The 19754-nt window shown below is 40.4% G+C and overlaps 1 long non-coding RNA gene across 1 annotated transcript; it reads left to right on the top strand.

The window, feature by feature from the left end:
- Nucleotides 1–265: 265 nt before the first annotated feature.
- Nucleotides 266–19316, top strand: LOC139938742 (uncharacterized). The gene is made up of 10 exons (XR_011786192.1): nucleotides 266–384; nucleotides 4190–4280; nucleotides 6749–6876; nucleotides 9527–9653; nucleotides 11096–11222; nucleotides 12099–12223; nucleotides 12598–12724; nucleotides 14589–14748; nucleotides 16958–17116; nucleotides 18452–19316. It is a non-coding gene; the product is annotated as an uncharacterized lncRNA (long non-coding RNA).
- The last annotated feature ends 438 nt before the right edge of the window (nucleotides 19317–19754 follow it).

Genomic DNA, 19754 nt, shown 5'->3' with positions numbered 1-19754 from the left:
ATCCTTCTTATTTCAACCGGAGTAATACAAGAAATAATATAAAGAAATAATAATGATGAACACGTTTGTTTTCACACATAAAACCACAGAGTTTAACAGTTGCAACCCCCTCACCCACCACCTAAAATAAACCACCACCCCCCAAAAAGTTTTTTTTTTTTTTGCCATAGCTATGCCGTAGCCACTGCTGTCGCAGCGCCCTGACGTCGCGCTACAGTAAGTACACTAGTGCACCCTGAAACACCGAAGGGCACCAGGTTGCCGCCATTTTATTACCAGAAAAATGGATGACGAAGACCTCCCGTTCCAGATTGGAATCCAATCGACGTTTTTGTTCTTTTGGCGAACAGTTTCGTAGCTAGAATTATGGCAAAACTGATACTGGTAAGTTGATCATGTTATCTTTGTGGAAACTTAAATTAATATTTAGAGTATTGTTGGTAAACTTTGAGGTTTTTAACGAGGAGGGCGCAACATTTGAAAAGCCACTGATGGGTGGACGCATTGTTTGTGATGGGTTAACTTGATAAATAAATATTCCCTAAATGCTCAGCAACAACAGACCAACAATAGATAACAGCAACAAATGGAGACTTAAAATAAATGCCATTTAATTAAGTCGAAATAAATGAAAATATTATGCATACCTTCCATTGAATTGTACATGTAGTTGTAAAAATTGTAAACAGTCATCTAACTTTGATTCATATAGTTAGTGTATGGCCACACCAGTAAGTTACCATGTACAGCTTGCAGTGCTAATAGTAATATAATAAAATCAAAGTCTTATATAGCGCACGTATCTACCGGCCAAACAATGTACTCAAGGCGCTGACTATTGACCCATTTCACCTGACGTCATCATCAGAAAAATCTTGAATGCACCATACTGGTGGGCAATTTCACTGTGCGTTTTCATATATAACTCTATGCATAGAATGCTGTGCGTTATGCAGTGAAGTGCGCATTTTAGGCGACGTGGCGTTAATACACGTAACTGCCCACCAACATGGTGAGCGTGGTATCAGTCACCGCGTGTAACGCGCGTGCAAGGGGTCAATATACAAACTTTCAAAGATAGGTATTGCAGTGATGGATTCTGAGACCCAATTATGCAGCACTTATAAGGATTTACAAGGTGCTACGGAGCATTAAGTAGCCACAGGTAGGAACACCGGGGCGAACCCCTTCTCTTTTTGATAAGTGCTCAGGTTCTTTTACATGCGTTACACAACCCATGGGACCAACAGCTTTACGTCCCATCCGAAGGACGAAGCAATGGTTAAGTGTCTTGCTTAAAGGACACAAGTGTCACGGCTTGGGATTCAAACCCACACTCTGCTGATCAGAAACACCAGAGTTTGAATTCGGTGCTCTTAACCACTCGGCCACGACACTTCCAATAGTGATACAGTGATAGTGATAGAGATTGTACCGTTTTTTTTTTCTTTCTCAGACTCAATTATTTTTGCAAACAATGGTTAGTAAATATATATACAATTATGTTTTGGGTGATGAGTGAAAAGTCACACTCGGCCATTTATGATATTACCTTGATCAATGATACCACCACGCACCTCTTTAAATTTCTGAGTGCTGCTTATTTTTAAAGGTAAAGGACATTTTTTGTGCTAACTTAAAATATAAAATAAAATGGGCTTTAAAGACACTGTATGGACAGTATTTGTAATTGTCTAAGACTAGTCTTCTCAGTTGGTGTGTCTTAGAATTAGTTATGCACAAAAATAAATAACAAACCTGTGAAAAATTTGAGCTCAGTCAATTGGTCGTCAAAGTTGCAATTAGATAGTAATGGAAGAAAAAAATCATGCTAACCAAACCCACCTTGCGGCGCTATAACAGGCTGTTTTTCTGCTGTATTATACATGCAGCAAAAAAAGTCTTCCATTCAATTCTGCCAAGCTGAATTTGATCACTACAAACTGGGCCCGGTTAATGGCTGATTTTGCCCTAAACCAGCTATCTGCGCGGGTTCCCCTTTCATAGAGCTGCTAACCCTGAGCATACAATGCAAGCTTCATAGCACTGCTAAATTGTAAGCAAATTTACCCCTTGCTCGCATGTCACATGCGGCGACTGTGCAACACTTCACCATTTTGGTGGGCAATAAGTTTACGTGTAAATGCCGCGATGCCTAAAATGCGCACTTCAATGAATAATGCACAGTGACATTGCCAGATCTGAAGTGGCGCATCCAAGATTATTCTGATGATGACATCAGGGCCCAGTTTCATAGCGCTGCTTAACAGTAAGCAAATTTGCGTGCTTACTGACGCAGAAAAAAAATTGCTTAAGCCTTAGCGTATTTCACAGGTTAGCAGAAAAATTGGGCGGCCAAATTGCGTGTTTACCCTGGATTTGCATTGTGACGTCATTTATTTTCGTGCGGTAAGCACCGGAAGGTTAGCATGCCTTTTCCTGTGCTTGATAGGGTTAGCAGCGCTATGAAATAGAATATGCACAGTAAGCACAAAATCAGCCACTAAGCAGCGCTATGAAATTGGGCCCTGGTGAATTGGGTCAATAGCCTATAAGCACGAAAATTTGCTTACCATTTAGCTTTATCTCAAACTTTGTCCTAAAATTAACCAGTCTACAAAAAATTGGTTTCTTTTGTCATCAAGTACTATGCTGAGGTTTATTAAAGGCAGTGGACACTATTGGTAATTACTCAAAATAATTATTTGCATAAAACCTTTCTTGGTGACGAGTAATGGGGAGAGGTTGATGGTATAAAACATTGTGAGAAACGGCTCCCTCTGAAGTGCCATAGTTTTCGAGAAATAAGTAATTTTCCCCCAATTGATTTCGAGACCTCAAGTTTAGAACTTGAGGTATCGAAATCAACCATCCAAACGCACACAACTTCGTGTGACAAAGGTGTTTTTTTCTTTCATTACTATCTCGCAACTTCGATGACCGATTGAGCTCAAATTTTCACATGTAAGTTATGCATATGTTGAGATACACCAACCGTGAAGGCTAGTCTTTGACAATTACCAATAGTGTCCACTGCCTTTAAACTGGAATGTAAATAACAATAATTAAAGCCTTACTTTTTTAGTAAATTGCAAAAAAAGTCAGTATCACATGTTTAATTTCCCTTCTACATTGTTTATATGTTAGTTCTGTTGTGGAGTTACAAATTCTCAAAAATATCAACCAATATCAGTTGCACGTCATATATAAAATGCAAAATAGTTAGTAGACCTTTTTTATTGTTTTTTTCTCAACAGATCACAAAACTTAAGGTATGCTCGTTTCAATTTGTCCTGCTAGAACCAATATCAGTTATACATCATATTTGAAGAGCAAAACAGTAGCTATAGACTTTTTTATTGGTCTACATATATCACAATATTTGTAATGCATGCGATTGTTTCCATTTTACTAATAATCTGATTCCTAAAATAAAATATCTTAAGGACCTGCCAACTTCAAATTCCTTTCCAGCAGGGTGCATCATTGAAACCTCAAGTCATTTTTTTTACACGTACTTGCATTACTTCACCAGGGAAATAATCGCATCAAATACCACAAGAAACCAACTCCCCACACTTAGAATCGCTTAGTTGACCCCAGATTCCTGGGGGTCAAGAATGAAGATGCACTGACCAATTGTAGATGCATACAGAACATGCGTAACTTTGAGATGCTCTCTTAAAGGAAGTGGACACTACTGGTAACTTCTCAAAATAGTTATTAGCACAAAACCTTACTTGGGAAAGAGAACATTGTGAGAAACGGCTCCCTAGTAATTTTCCACAAATTTTGTTTTCTAGACCTCAGATTTAGAACTTGAGGTCTCAAAATCCGGCATCTGAAAGCACACAACTTCGTTTGACAAGGGTGTTTTTTCTTTCAGTATTATCTTGCAACTTTGATGACAGTTTGAGCTCAAATTTTCACAGGTTTGTTATTTTATGCATATGTTGAGATACACCAAGTGAGAAGACTGGTCTTTGACAATTACCAATAGTGTCCACTGTCTTTAAAAAATAGGGCTCATATATCATCCAGGTGACCACAATATACACGTACGCCTTATTTGGGTATTCGTTATAGTTACCCTTTCATTGCCTCTCTCCACATCAGTCATACATATAATCATTAAAAATAAATTAGGTCACCATAATAATGATGTGCACAATTTCCTTTTCACTTCCAGATAATTTTGGTATAGTCGGACCTTACAGTCATACAGTCAGTTTGGTGATGAGGTCCGAGACACGGAGAGGATGCGATGAGGTATGATCATGGTGAGTTAAAAACTTATAACATTTTCTCATAATAATAACACATTCTTAAATAGCGCATTTTCACAATAAACTGTATCAATGCCCTTTACATTAGTCCACTGGTCATTGGGCCAATAACATCCCATTAGGGAGTATACAGCCCTGAGGAGCTCATAGGATAGCCAATTGTGATTGCAACCCTCACAGGTCTTGAGAAGTAACCCTACACATGTAAGACACTGTTCAAGAATTGCAAGGGTCGTGGGTTCGAATCCCACCCGAGTAACATGCCTGTGATATTTTTTCACAGGACTCGGGAAAGTACTTAGTATACAGTGCTAACACACATCGGTGTATGGGTAAAAAAACCAAAACTAATATTCTTCATCCCCGATGCAAATTTAACATCTCTTATATCGCTGCGGTACCCGCTGCCAAAACATAGGTGCAAAAAATAGTTAATGGCCTGACGTTTCGACCCTAGCAGAGTCTTTCTCGAAGGCTAAATGACAACACCAAAACATAGGATTCAAACAGCCTCTAGCTACCGGGCAACCTCGGTAGTCTAGTTGGTAAGATACTGCTCTAGAATTGCAAGGGTCGTGGGATCGAATCCCACCCGAGTAACATGCCTGTGATGTTTTTTCACAGGATTCGGGAAAGTACCGAGTATACAGTGCTAATTACACACATCGGTGTATGGGTAAAAAAACAAATTTAATATTCCTACTACACATGTTGATAAAAAGACATGACCAACCACCATGACCACACTGTACAAATCCCCCACATGCCTCAGTTTAGTCACTAGCCACTGTGTAGAAACACGGAGAGTGCTGAAAGCTAGTCGAACTTGCTTCTTGGGTAGCCTCGCAGGCTTATAAGAAATAGGAACCTGCTTTTGTGAAACTGTGAAACTGTTCCTTGTTAAACACCATACAAACTTGTAACTTTTTTTAATTTAAATTATGGTTAAGGGGCGATTCCAGCTTTTACAATCTAGGTGATGTAGTTTCTCCTTTCTCACAAAAAAAAGTATCTTTAACAGTTAACTTTTGTAAAACATCCACTTATTTAAAGGCATTGTACACCTTTGGTAGTTGTCGAAGACCAGTCTTCTCACTTGGTGTATCTCAACATGTTCATTTTTGGTTTTTACTCACACTGATGTGTGTTAGCACTGTATACTCAGTACTTACCCGAGTTCTGTGAAAAAAAAATCACAGGCATATTACTTGAGTGGGATTCGAACCCATGACCTCTGCTATTGATCAGTGTCATACCAACTAGACCACCAAGATTGCCCGGTGGCTAGAGGCAGTTCGAATCCTATGTTTTAGCAGCGGGTAGGCCTACTGCAAACGATTTAAAGATGTTAAATTTGCATCGGGATAAAGAATATTCACTTTTGGTATCTAACCATACACCGATTTGTGTTAGCACTGTTTACTCAGTACTTACCCGAGTTCTGTGAAAACAAAACACAGGCATATTACTTGGGATACTTCAAGATTGCCCGGTAACAAGATGCAGTTTGAATCCTATGTATTAGCAGTGGGTAGTCCTACTGCAAATGATTTAAAGATGTTAAATTTGCATCGGGGGGATGAAGAATATTTATTTTTGGTTTTTAACCATACATCGATGTGTCTTAGCACTGTTTACTCAGTACTTACCCGAGTTCTGTGAAAGAAACCCACAGGCATATTACTTGGGTGGGATTCAAACCCACGACCTTTGAAATTATAGAGCAGTGTCTTACCAACTAGACCACCAAGATTGCCCCGTAGCTAGATGCAGTTTGAATCCTATGTTTTAGCAGCGGGTACTGCAAACGATTTAAAGGTGTTAAATTTGCATCGGGGATAAAGAATATTCATTTTTTGCTTTTAACTATACACTGATGTGTCTTAGCACTGTTTACTGATACTCAGTACTTACTTGAGTTCTGTGAAGAAAAAAACACAGGCATATTACTCGGTGGGTGTCGATACCATGAACTTTGAAATTATAGAGCAGTGTCATACCAATTAGACCACAAAGATTGCCCGGTGGCTAGATGCAGTTTGAATCCTATGTTTTAGCAGCGGGTACTGCAAACGATTTAAAGATGTTAAATTTGCGTCGGGGATAAAGAATATTCAGTTTTGGTTCTTAACCATACACCGGCGTGTGTAAGCACTGTTTACTCAGTACTTACTTGAATTCTGTGAAAAAAAGAGAAAAAAAAAGGCGTTTTACTCGGGTGGGTGTCGAACCCACAACCTTTGAAATTATAGAGCAGTGTCATACCAACTAGACCACCAAGATTGCCTGGTTGCTAGACGAGGTTCAAATCCTTCGATTATATTTTTTCAACACTTGTTTGGCAGTCCCACAAATTTTGCCAACCTAGTTGTTTTTTAAACTCTAAGCTTTGAGGCTCATGTAGTCTTGTCCCCTGAATGTTTTTGGCCCTAATGATATTTGAACTGTTATTTTGTTTGCAGGTTATTCACTGGTTGAAGTGCAGTATTTATCATGGCCCAAAGGTTCCTTCATGAGAAGATGTTTTTATCAAGCTCAACTTGGATTGTCATATTTGAGACAGCTTTGCATCACTCCTTCCTTTTCTAAGGTATGTTTAAACATGTGATCTCTTCTAAGTGTTGAAACCCTGTGCAATGATTTTCAATTCTTAAATTACAGTCCTTGAAAACTTGCCAACATTGTGTCGCCGGGCTGCTAAAGTTTCCCATGGCGAATGATTTTGAGTCCCTTAAACAATTTTTTTTTTTTAACTCAAACTTAACCCCAGTAGATTATGTGCCATGTGAACTCTAATATTCCCAAAACATGTTTTTCAATCCCGAAAAACTCACAAACCTAATAAACTTTAAAGGCAGTGGAAACTATTGGTAGTTACTCAAAATAATTATTACCATATAACCTTACTTGGTAACGAGTAATGGGGAGACGAGAGGTTGGTAGTATAAAACATTGTGGGAAACAACTCCCTCTGAAGTGGAGTACTTTTCGAGAAAGAAGAAATTTTCCACGAATTTGATTTTGAGACCTCAGATTTAGAAATTGAGGTCTCGAAATCCAGCATCTGAAAGCACACAACTTCGTGTGACAAGGGTGTTTTTTCTTTATCACTATTATCCCGCAACTTCGATGACTGATTGAGCTCAAATTTTCACAGGCTTGTTATTTTATGCATATGCTGAGATACAGCAAGTGAGGAGACTGTTCTTTGACAATTACCATTAGTGTCCAATGTCTTTCACATACAAAAAATCACAGAGCCTCTGTTCTGAAAACCTCTAAAACTTGTAAGTCTAATGGTGTTTTTAAAACTTGCAAGTCTAATGTTTTTTTAAAACTCTGACACTAAACCCCAAAGGATTTTGTGCTGTCTTAATGCTTGAAAACTGATGCTGTGCCGTGCTTAAATTTTCCCAAAACATGTCCTCATTTATAAAGAAACAATGAAAACAAGTAAACTTCAACAACAACTTCATTAACAAATCTGGAACCAATTTATAGCTGTTGACTTGGCCAGTTTTTCGTCAATTTCGTCCGCAGAATGCCTAGCAAAGAGTTTACAAATGAAAGGAGCATCATGCTTCCTAGCAACGCTTAGGTACGCCATTTTCCTAATCAAGGAGTTGGCCATAATAAAATTTAGTTATTCTTAATGACAAGCGGCACAGATGCAATGGCATATTTCGGAATGTTATTTCACGACGACCAGCATGCATGCGCAAAGTTTAGAATGTAATTTTTGCACAGTCTTTATGCGGAGCGTGGCGCATTGACACTCACAATACCCAGAGTGCAATATAAAAACTGGGAGTAGGTTATAGCTTTTTATATAACACCCAAGCAGATCCTTTTGATTGGAGGAGTGTCCGTCATGTGCCAGCAAATAAAAGTACTATTGCATGCTACATCACTCAGCGTGCATTTCTTGTTCCATTCAGCGTGCATTTTTCATTCTATCCGAAAAGTACTATTGTACGCTGAGTAAAAAACATCTCTGCGAGCGCGTGTCTTTGGTAACGCAGCAGTGTTTCTGCAATTCACATACTACATTCGACGTCCGCGTGTCTCCAAATAGCTGTGTACAGACCTCACATTGTCACTGTTGAATCCAACTGGTCGACCCAAAAGAAACAGGTGCAAGTTCACAATTAAAAATTGCAGGCCTACGCTTTGTTTGTTTTGAAAGTTGTATCCTCCAATCAAAATGACAAAGATCTACTTGGATGTTGTATAAAACAAATAACGAATGTTTTTCATTCGTGCAACAGTGCAAATATGTTCATTCATTGGGAGATGAGTGTTCCATTCAAAACTAGGCTCTGCCTCGTTGAATAGAACATTCCATCTTTCAACTCATAAACATATTCGCACCATTGTACTCATAAACATTCATTATTTGTATATTATATAACACCCAAGCAGACTTGCCATTTGATTGGAGGATTGTCCGTCATGTGTTAGCAAATAAAAGTACTATTGCACGCTATGCACTCACCGTGCATTTTTCATTCCATTCACCATGCATTTTACGTTAAATCTGAAAAGTACTATTGCACGCTGAGTAAAACATCACTGCGTGCGCGTGTCTTTGGTAAGGCATACTACATTCTGCTTCTGCGTGTCTCAAAAAAGCTGTACAGAATGCACATTGTCACTGTTGAATCCAACAGGCAGACCCAACAGAAACGTGTGTAATTTAACAATTAAAAATTGCAGGCCTACGCTTTGTTTGTTTTGAAAGTTGTATCCTCCAATCAAAATGACAAAGATCTACTTGGATGTTGTATTAAACAAATAATGAATGTTTTTCATTCGTGCAATAGTGCAAATTTTTTCATTCGTTGGAAGATGAGTGTTCCATTCAAAACTTGGCTCTGCCTCGTTGAATAGAACATTCCATCTTTCAGCTCATAAACATATTATTCACACTTCGGTTCAAGCATCTGATTGGTGGATTAGCGGGTACTGGAAGATAAAAGCTTATCATCAGCTGTGCGCAGTAGACAATATTTTGAAATCTGTGCTGGGCGGCACAATGTATTTTACTCAGAGTCCTGGGCAAAAATTGTGAGCATTGGGCAGGCCTGCCCAGCACTGCCCACCATGGCTTCAACACTGGCTCTGTTGATATTTCTCAAATAGTTGACAAGCCGATTGCTGTATTGTTTCATATTTTTCCCAAAGCACAATGACATTTTGATAAAAAGTTTAAATGACAGTGTATGTTATTTTGTTTGCAGGTTTTTTATTGGTTGAAGAGCGGCATCAATCATGGACAAAAGCTTCCTTCACGGAAGATGTTTTTATCAAGCTCAACTTGGATTGTCATATTTGAGACAGCTTTGCATCACTCCTTCCTTTTCTAAGGTATGTTGAAACATGTGAGTTATTTATTTTCAACTCTTAATTCGCTCCAGATGGTGACGTCTCTGAAATTTGCCTCACCCTTGCACATGTGCATGTACTACCAGTCCTTGAAAACTTGCCACTGTTGTGTCAGCTGCTCAAGTTTCCTAAAACGTATATGTTTGTTTAGTCAACCTGAGCCAAAGCTGTGACGTGTTCTAAACTTTCCCATAGCACATTGTTTTTTGAGTCCCTTAAAAACTTGCAAGCGTAATGCTTTTGCCCCCAGTGGATTATGTGCCGTTTCAACTCCCTAAAGCTGTTGTGCAGTACATAAATTTTCCCAAAACAGGTTTTCCTAGTTCTGCAAAACTTGTCAACCTACAATAATACTTCATCCACAATTTATTCCTGAGTAAATGCTGTGACGGCTTCTAAAGTTTCCCAAAGCACCTATTCTGAAGTCCCCTAAAGACCTGCAATTGTGGTGGTTTTATCACCCTTATGTGCCGCCTCAACTCTCTAAACCTGATGTTGTGCAGTGATCAATTTCCCAAAGCATGCTTTCTAGCCCTTCAAAAACTAACCAACCTATTTGGAGGCCTAGCTGTTGTGCAGTACATAACTTTCCCGAAAACAGGTTTTCCTAGTTCAGCAAAACTTGCCAACCTACAACGATACTTCATCCACAATTATTCCTGAGCAAATGCTGTGACGTCTTCTAATGTTGCCCAAAGCACCTTGTTTGAAGTCCCCTAAAGACCTGCAATTGTGGTGGTTTTATCACCCTTATGTGCCGTCTCAACTCTCTAAACCTGATGTTGTGCAGTGATCAATAATTTCCCAAAACATGCTCTTTCTAGCCCTTCTTCAAAAACTAACCAACCTATTTCCAAAATACAATTTATGCCAAAGCCAATGTTGTAAATGCCTGCTTAAGTTTACCAAAGAACATGTTTTTGAGCCCTTTAAAACCTGCAGGTCTAATGTTATTTGAACTCTAAATCTAAACCCAAGAGGATTCTGTGCCGTCTCAACGCTTAAAAGCGTTGTGGTGCAGTACTTAAATTTTCCCCAAACATGTCTTCAGTCCCGACAAAATTTCAAACTTCATGCTATTTCAATGTACAATTTAGCCCTGCGCCAATGTTGCGATAGTTTCCCAAAGCACATGTTCCTGAGTCCCTTTTAAAACTTGCAGGTCAAATGTTTTTTCTTCTATCGAACTGAAACCCAGTGAATTTTGTGCCGTCTCAGATCTCAAAAGCTGATGTTGTCCAGTCTCTTAAATGTTGTGGACTTTTTGGATTTCCTCATGTTGTCTAGTCCCTGAAGGTTTTGGGCCCTAATGATATTTGAACTCTCAAATTGTTAATGAGCTGTTATACTGTTTCTTAAATTTTCCCCAAGCATGTTAACTTGAGTTGAAATGTTAAATACAGCGTATGTTATTTTGTTTGCAGGTTATTCACTGGTTGAAGAGCAGTATTTGTCATGGACAAAAGCTTCCTTCATGAGAAGATGTTTTTATCAAGCTCAACTTGGATTGTCATATCTGAGACAGCTTTGCAGCACTCCTTCCTTTTTAAGGTATGTTGAAACATGTGAATTATTCTTCGTGTTGAAACACTGTGAATGATTTTCAACTCTTAAAGGCAGTGGACACTATTGGTAATTACTCAAACAAATTATTAGCTTAAACCTGTCTTGGTAACGAGTAATGGGGAGAGGTTGATAGTATAAAACATTGTGAGAAACGGCTCACTCTGAAGTGACGTAGTTTTCGAGAAAGAAGTAATTTTTCACAAATTTGATTTTGAGACCTCAGATTTAGAATTTGAGGTCACGAAATCAAGTTTCTGAAAGCACACAACTTCCTGTGACCAGGGTGTTTTTCCTTTCATTATTATCTTGCAACTTCGACGACCAATTGAGCTGAAATCTTCACAGGTTTGTTGTTTTATGCATATGTTACAGCAAGTGAGAAGACTGGTCTTTGACAATTACCAATAGTGTTCAAGGTCTTTATGTCCCCTAAAGACCTGCAATTGTTGTGGTTTAATCACCCTTTGTGCCGTCTCAATTCTCTAAAGCTGATGATATGCAGTGATCAATTTCCCAAAGCATGCTTTCTAGCCCTTCAAAAACTAACCAATTTATTCCAAAGCCAATGTTGTAAATGCCCGCTTAAGAACATGTTTTTGAGACCTTTAAAAACCTGCAGGTCTAATGTTATTTGAACTCTAAATCTAAACCCACGAGGATTCTGTGCCGTCTCAACGCTTAAAAGCGTTGTTGTGCAGTACTTAAATTTTCCCCAAACATGTCTTCAGTCCCGAACAAATTTCAAACTTCATGCTATTTCACCATATAATTTAGTCCCTGAATGTTTTGGGCCCTAATGATATTTGAACTCTCAAATTGTTAATGAGCTGTTGTACTGTTTCTTAAATTTTCCCCAAGCAGGTTATTCACTGGTTGAAGAGCAGTATTTATCATGGACAAAAGCTTCCTTCATGAGATGTTTTTATCAAGCTCAACTTGGATTGTCATATCTGAGACAGCTTTGCAGCACTCCTTCTATTTCTAAGGTATGTTGAAACATGTGAATTATTCTTCGTGTTGAAACACTGTGCAATTATTTTCAACTCTTAAAGGCAGTGGACACTATTGGTAATTACTCAAACAAATTATTAGCATAAAACCTTTCTTGGTAACGAGTAATTGGGAGAGGTTGGTGGTAAAAAACATTGTGAGAAATGGCTCCCTCTGAAGAAGTAATGTAGTTTTCGAGAAAGAAGTAATTTTCCACGACCAGCTATTATAGACTTAACGCTTGATCAAATTGCTCGAGTGCTACATCAACATGTCAAGTAATACACTCGAGTACACATACTCTCAAGTCTTGGATTCGAAATAGACTTTTTTGTAACCGTACATATATCTTTATCTTTTGTCTTTACAGGACCATGGGTACAATCTTCTTGAGCCATCATGGAGCTGACGTTTGAGAACTGAAGATGTCGCCCATGTTTTCAGTCTTAAGGGCCATCTCTGCAGTTTGACTGTTATGCGAGAACAATTGGCGCAAGGTACGTTTTATATTAATAAAAAAACTATTGGAGAAAGCAACAAAACAATTTTTGTTCCCCAAAGTAAATTTTTTTACACTTTCACAAAAAGAAAAGGTTTTAAAAGCATTTAGTTTCTTTTGGGGCTCGTGTGCAGGCAGAGGCTAGGCTCTCGGGCAGGCAGAGGCTGGGCTTTCGGGCAGGCAGAGGCTGGGTTCTCGAGCAGGCAGAGGCTGGGCTCTCGGGGCAAGCAGAGGCTGGGCTCTCGGGCAGGCAGAGGCTGGGCTCTCGGGCAGGCAGAGGCTGGGCTCTCGGGCAGGCAGAGGCTGGGCTCTCGAGCAAGCAGAGGCTTGGCTCGAGGGTAGGCAGAGGCTTGGTCGAGAGCAGGCAGAGGCTGGGCTCGTTGGCAGGCAGAGGCTGGGCTCGTTTGCAGGCAGAGGCTTGGCTCGTTGGCAGGCAGAGGCTGGGCTCTTGGGCAGGCAGAGGCTGGGCTTGTTGGCAGGCAGAGGCTGGGCTCTTGAGTAGGCAGGGGCTGGGCACTCGGGCAAGCAGAGGCTGGGCTCTCCGGCAGGCAGAGGCTGGTCTCTCGGGGCAGGCAGAGGCTGAGCTTTCAAGCAGGCAGAGGCTGTTCCCAAAAGTAATTTTTTTCTACATTTTCACAAAAAGAAAAGGTTTTAAAAGCATTTAGTTTCCTTTGGGGCTCGTGTGCAGGCAGAGGCTAGGCTCGCGAGCAGGCAGAGGCTGGGCTTTCAGGCAGGCAGAGGCTGGGTTCTCGAGCAGGCAGAGGCTGGGCTCTCGGGGGCAGGCAGAGGCTGGGCTCTCGGGCAGGCAGAGGCTGGGCTCTCGGGCAGGCAGAGGCTGGGCTCTCGGGCAGGCAGAGGCTGGGCTCTCGAGCAAGCAGAGGCTTGGCTCGAGGGTAGGCAGAGGCTTGGTCGAGGGCAGGCAGAGGCTGGGCTCGTTGGCAGGCAGAGGCTGGGCTCGTTTGCAGGCAGAGGCTTGGCTCGTTGGCAGGCAGAGGCTGGGCTCTTGGGCAGGCAGAGGCTGGGCTTGTTAGCAGGCAGAGGCTGGGCTCGTGAGTAGGCAGAGGCTGGGCACTCGGGCAAGCAGAGGCTGGGCTCTCCGGCAGGCAGAGGCTGGTCTCTCGTGGCAGGCAGAGGCTGAGCTTTCAAGCAGGCAGAGGCTGGGCTCTCGGGCAGGCAGAGGCTGGGCTCTCGGGCAGGCAGAGGCTGGGCTCTCGAGCAGGCAGAGGCTGGGCTCTCGGGCAGGCAGAGGCTGGGCTTTCGGGGCAGGCAGAGGCTGGGCTCTCGGGCAGGCAGAGGCTGGGCTCTCGGGGCAGGCAGAGGCTGGGCTCTCGATCAAGCAGAGGCTTGGCTCGAGGGCAGGCAGAGGCTTGGCTTGAGGGCAGGCAGAGGCTGGGCTCGTTGGCAGGCAGAGGCTGGGCTCGTTGGCAGGCAGAGGCTGGGCTCGTTGGCAGGCAGAGGCTGGGCTCGTTGGCAGGCAGAGGCTGGGCTCGTTGGCAGGCAGAGGCTGGGCTCGTTGGCAGGCAGAGGCTGGGCTTGTTAGCAGCCTAACAAAAAGCTCACTACATTTTTGTTCACTTTTACACTAAGATTACAGTCATCTCACAAAGCTTGTAGGTGGCTGTCACTATCGTCATAAAAACTGGGAGTTGTTTTTGAAACCTAAAGTGTACAAAAAACACTTTACTGAAACTTATCAAGTTGAATTTTAGATCAGCTAATCTAGAATTTAACGCCTGATCAAAATACTTGAGTTCTTCATCCACATGTCAAGTAATACTCTCGAGTAGACATAATATCCAATCTTGGATTCGAAGTAGACTTTTTTGTAACCGTACATATATCTTTATCTTTTGTCTTAACAGGACCACGGTACCAATCTTCTTGCACTTTCATGGAGCTGACATAAGAGAACTGAGAAGACAAAGGATCAATGGAGTCATCTTGTACAGATTCTTCTAATGAAAAGACTGCTTTCACTTCATCAACAAATTCTTCAGTCAAACTACCACTTCCCTCCTGATGGTAATCTTTAACTTCCCTTCAAATTTATGTCTAACAACCACTTCACTCCATATGTCTAAATCACTTCTCTCCTCAATCTAAATACCACTTCCCTCCATCAGTCTCACTTACCACTTCCCTCATATGTCTAACCTACCACTTCTCTCCTTACGTCTTACAACTTCTCTCCTTACGTCTAACAACTTCTCTCCATGCGTCTAGCAACTTCTCTCCTTACGTCTAATTCACTTAATAATAATAATAATAATAATAACCCGTTTTTATATAGCGCTTTTTACACCCGGAGGGCGTCCCAAAGCGCTTCACATTATTACCCCTGGTCACTGGGCCTTAATTACTCCTTAAACCATCTCAGCTCCCTGGTGGGGAGTATCTGTCTGACAATTTCTCTCCATACGTCCATATACTTTTAACAACCACTTTTCTCCGTACTTCTAAGTCACTTCCCTCCATACATCTAACCACTTCTCTCCATACGTCTAACAACTACTCTCCTTACGTCTAATTCACTTCTCTTCATCTGTCTGACAATTTCTCTCCATACGTCTAACAACCACTTCCCTCCATACATCTAACAACTTCTCTCTATTCGTCTAATAACCACTTCTCTCCATACCTCTAACAACATTCTCCATGCCTTTAACAACTTCTTTTCATACGTCTAACAACTTCTCTCCATGCATCTAGCAACTTCTCTCTTTACGTCTAGTTCACTTCTCTTCATCTGTCTGACAACTTTTCTTCAAATGTCTACTTCGCTTCTCTTTATATGTCTAACAACTACTTTTCATACATCTAACTATCACTTCTCTCCATACGTCTAGCTATAACTTCTCTCCATACATCTAACTATCACTTCTCTCCATACGTCTATTTCACTTCCCTCCATACGTTTAACAACTTCTCTACCATACGTCTGACAACTTCTCTCCTTACATCTAGTTCACTTCTCTTCATCTGTCTGACAATTTCTCTCCATACGTCTATATACGTCTAACAACCACTTCCCTCCATACATCTAACAACTTCTCTCCATACATCTAACAACTGCTCTTCATACGTCTAACAACTTCTCTCCATGCATCTAGCAACTTCTCTCCTTACGTCTAATTCACTTCTCTTCATCTGTCTGATAACTTCTCTCCATACGTCTGTATACGTCTAACAACCACTTCCCTCCATACATCTAACAACTTCTCTCTATACTTCTAACAACCACTTCTCTCTTTACGTCTAATTGACTTCTCTTCATACGTTTAGCAACCACTTCCCTCCATACATCTAACAACTTCTCTCTATTCGTCTAACAACCACTTCCCTCCATACGTCTAACAACATTCTCCATGCCTCTAACAACTTCTCTTCATACGACTAACAACTTCTCTCCATGCATCTAGCAACTTCTCTCCTTACGTCTAGTTCACTTCTCTTCATCTGTCTGATAACTTTTCTCCAAATGTCTACTTCGCTTCTCTCTATATGTCTAACAACTACTTTTCTCCATACGTCTAAATCACTTCCCTCCATACGTTTAACCATGCCTCTCCATACATCTAACAACTTCTCTACCATACGGCTGACAACTTCTCTCCTTACATCTAGTTCACTTCTCTTCATCTGTCTGACAGTTTCTCTCCATGCGTCTATATACGTCTAACAACCACTTCCCTCCATACATCTAACAACTTGTCTCCATACGTCTAACAACTGCTCTTCATACGTATAACAACTTCTTTCCATGCATCTAGCAACTTCTCTCCTTACGTCTAATTCACTTCTCTCCATCTGTCTGATAACTTCTCTCCATATGTCTATATACGTCTAACAACCACTTCCCTCCATACATCTAACAACTTCTCTCTTTACGTCTAACAACCACTTCTCTCTATACGTCTAATTCACTTCTCTTCATACATCTAGCAACTTCTCTTCATACGTCTAACAACTTCTCTCCTTACGTCTAATTCACTTCTCTTCTTCTGTCTGACAACTTCTCTTCATTCGTCTAATTCGCTTCTCTTAATAAGTCCAACAACTTCTCTCCATACGTCTAAATACCACTTTTCACAATATGTCTAATTCACTTTTCTATACGTTTAACTACCGCTTCTCTCTTGTCAAGTATTACACTTGAGTAAAACATACTATCCAAATCTCTGATTCAAACCTGATTTTTTTGTAAACGTATCGTTATCTTTTGTCTTAACAGGACCATGGGTACAATCTTCTTGCACCTTCATGGAGCTGACATTAGAGAACTGAGAAGACCACGGATCAATGGAGTCATCTTGTACAGATTCTTCTAATGAAAAGACTGCTTTCACTTCATCAACAAATTCTTCAGTCAAACTACAATTCCCTCCTGATGGTAATCTTTAACTTCCCTTCAAATTTATGTCTAACAACCACTTCACTCCATATGTCTAAATCACTTCTCTCCTTAATCTAAATACCACTTCCCTCATATGTCTAACCTACCACTTCTCTCCTTACGTCTTACGACTTCTCTCCTTACGTCTTACAACTTCTCTCCGTGAGCCTAGCAACTTCTCTCCTTACGTCTAATTCACTTCTCTTCATCTGTCTGACAATTTCTCTCCATACGTCTATAAACATTTAACAACCACTTTTCTCCGTACGTATAAATCACTTCCCTCCATACATCTAACCACTTCTCTCTATACGTGTAACAACTACTCTCCTTACGTCCAATTCACTTCTCTTCATCTGTCTGACAATTTCTCTCCATACGTCTAACAACCACTTCCCTCCATACATCTAACAACTTCTCTCTATTCGTCTAATAACCACTTCTCTCCATACGTCTAACAACATTCTCCATGCCTTTAACAACTTCTCTTCATACGTCTAACAACTTCTCTCCATGCATCTAGCAACTTCTCTCCATACGTCTAGTTCACTTCTCTTCATCTGTCTGACAACTTTTCTCCAAATGTCTACTTCGCTTCTCTCTATATGTCTAACAACTACTTTTCTCCGTACATCTAACTACCACTTCTCTCCATACGTCTATTTCACTTCCCTCCATATGTTTAACAACGTCTCTCCATACATCTAACAACTTCTCTACCATATGTCTGACAACTTCTCTCCTAACATCTAGTTCACTTCTCTTCATCTGTCTGACAATTTCTCTCCATACGTCTATATACGTCTAACAACCGCTTCCCTCCATACATCTAACAACTTCTCTCCATACGTCTAACAACTTCTCTCCATGCATCTAGCAACTTCTCTCCTTACGTCTAATTCACTTCTCTTTATCTGTCTGATAACTTCTCTCCATACGTCTGTATACGTCTTACAACCACTTCCCTCCATACATCTAACAACTTCTATCTATACAACCACTTCTCTCTATACGTCTAATTCACTTCTCTTCATACATCTAGCAACTTCTCTTCATTTGCTTACAACTTCTCTCCTTACGTCTAATTCACTTCTCTTCTTCTGTCTGACAACTTCTCTCCATACGTCTATTTCGCTTCTCTTAATAAGTCCAACAACTTCTCTCAATACATCTAAATACCACTTTTCACAATATGTCTAATTCACTTTTCTTAACGTTTAACCACTTCTCTCGTGTCAAGTATTACACTTGAGTAAAACATACTATCCGATCTCTGATTCAAAGTTGACTTTTTTGTAACCGTACATATATCGTTATCTTTTGTCTTTACAGGACCATGGGTACAATCTTCTTGCACCTTCATGGAGCTGACATTAGAGAACTGAGAAGACCACGGATCAATGGAGTCTTCTTGTATGGATTCTTGTAATGAAAAGACTGCTTTCACTTTATCGTGGACAAATTCTTATCGTCAAACTACAACTTCCCTCCTCATGGTAATCTTCAATTTCCCTTCAAATTCATGTCTAACAACCACTTCTCTCCCTACGTCTAAATCACTTCTCTCCACACATCTAACTACCACTTCCCTCCATACATCTAACTACCACTTCCCTCCATACGTCTAACAATTTCTCTTCTTACGTCTAATTCACTTCTCTTCATACGTCTAACAACTTCGCTCCATACGTCTAACAACTCTCCATATGTCTAACAACTTCTCTTCATACGTCTAACAATTTCTCTCCTTACGTCTAATTCACTTCTCTTCATACGTCCGACAACTTCTCTCCATACGTCTAACAACTTCTCTCCACACATCTAACAATTTCTCTTCTTACGTCTATTCACTTCTCTTCATACGTCTAACGATTTCTCTTCTTAGGTCTATTCACTTCTCTTCATACGTCTGACAACTTCTCTCCTTTGTCTAATTCACTTCTCTTCATACGTCTAACCACTTCTCTCCATACGTCTAACAACTTCCCTCCATACGTCTAACAACTTTTCTTCATACGTCTAACAACTTCTCTCCTTACGTCTAATTCACTTCTCTTCATACGTCTGACAACTTCTCTCCATATGTCTAACAACTTCTCTTCTTACATCTAACAACTTCTCTCCTTACGTCTAATTAACTTCTCTTCATACCTCTGACAACTTCTCTCCATACGTCTAACAACTTCTGTTCCTACGTCTATTTTTTTTGCTTTAAAATACTTTAAACTTATGTAAACAGTTGTATTAAAGTACATTTTGTGATGTTGTTTAAGAAATAAAGAATGAATAAATAATGAATAGGAAATAAAGAAAGAGATATAACAGAAACAACTTGTATTAAAGAATCCTTTATTTGAGTCTATAGTTTAAATATAATAACCCTATAGAGACTGTACAAACGTGAGATAAACGTTTTTTTAAAGGGGTCAAAGGTCAAAGTTCAGGGGTTAGGGGTCAGGGGTCAAAGTTCAAAAGTTAGGGGTCAAAGGTCAAGAGATACCTATGATGTTTTCCCAAAAAAGGCCTAAAATACAAGAAAAAGGCTGCCGCTAGGCCAAGAAAAAGGCTGCCGCTAGGCCAAGAAAAAGGCTGCCGCTAGGCCAAGAAAAAGGCTGCCGCTAGGCCAAGAAAAAGG

This window comes from Asterias amurensis, chromosome 6 (genome assembly GCF_032118995.1).
Source record: "Asterias amurensis chromosome 6, ASM3211899v1".
Taxonomy (NCBI): Eukaryota; Metazoa; Echinodermata; class Asteroidea; order Forcipulatida; family Asteriidae; genus Asterias; species Asterias amurensis.
This window is presented reverse-complemented; position numbering and strand designations above follow the sequence as displayed.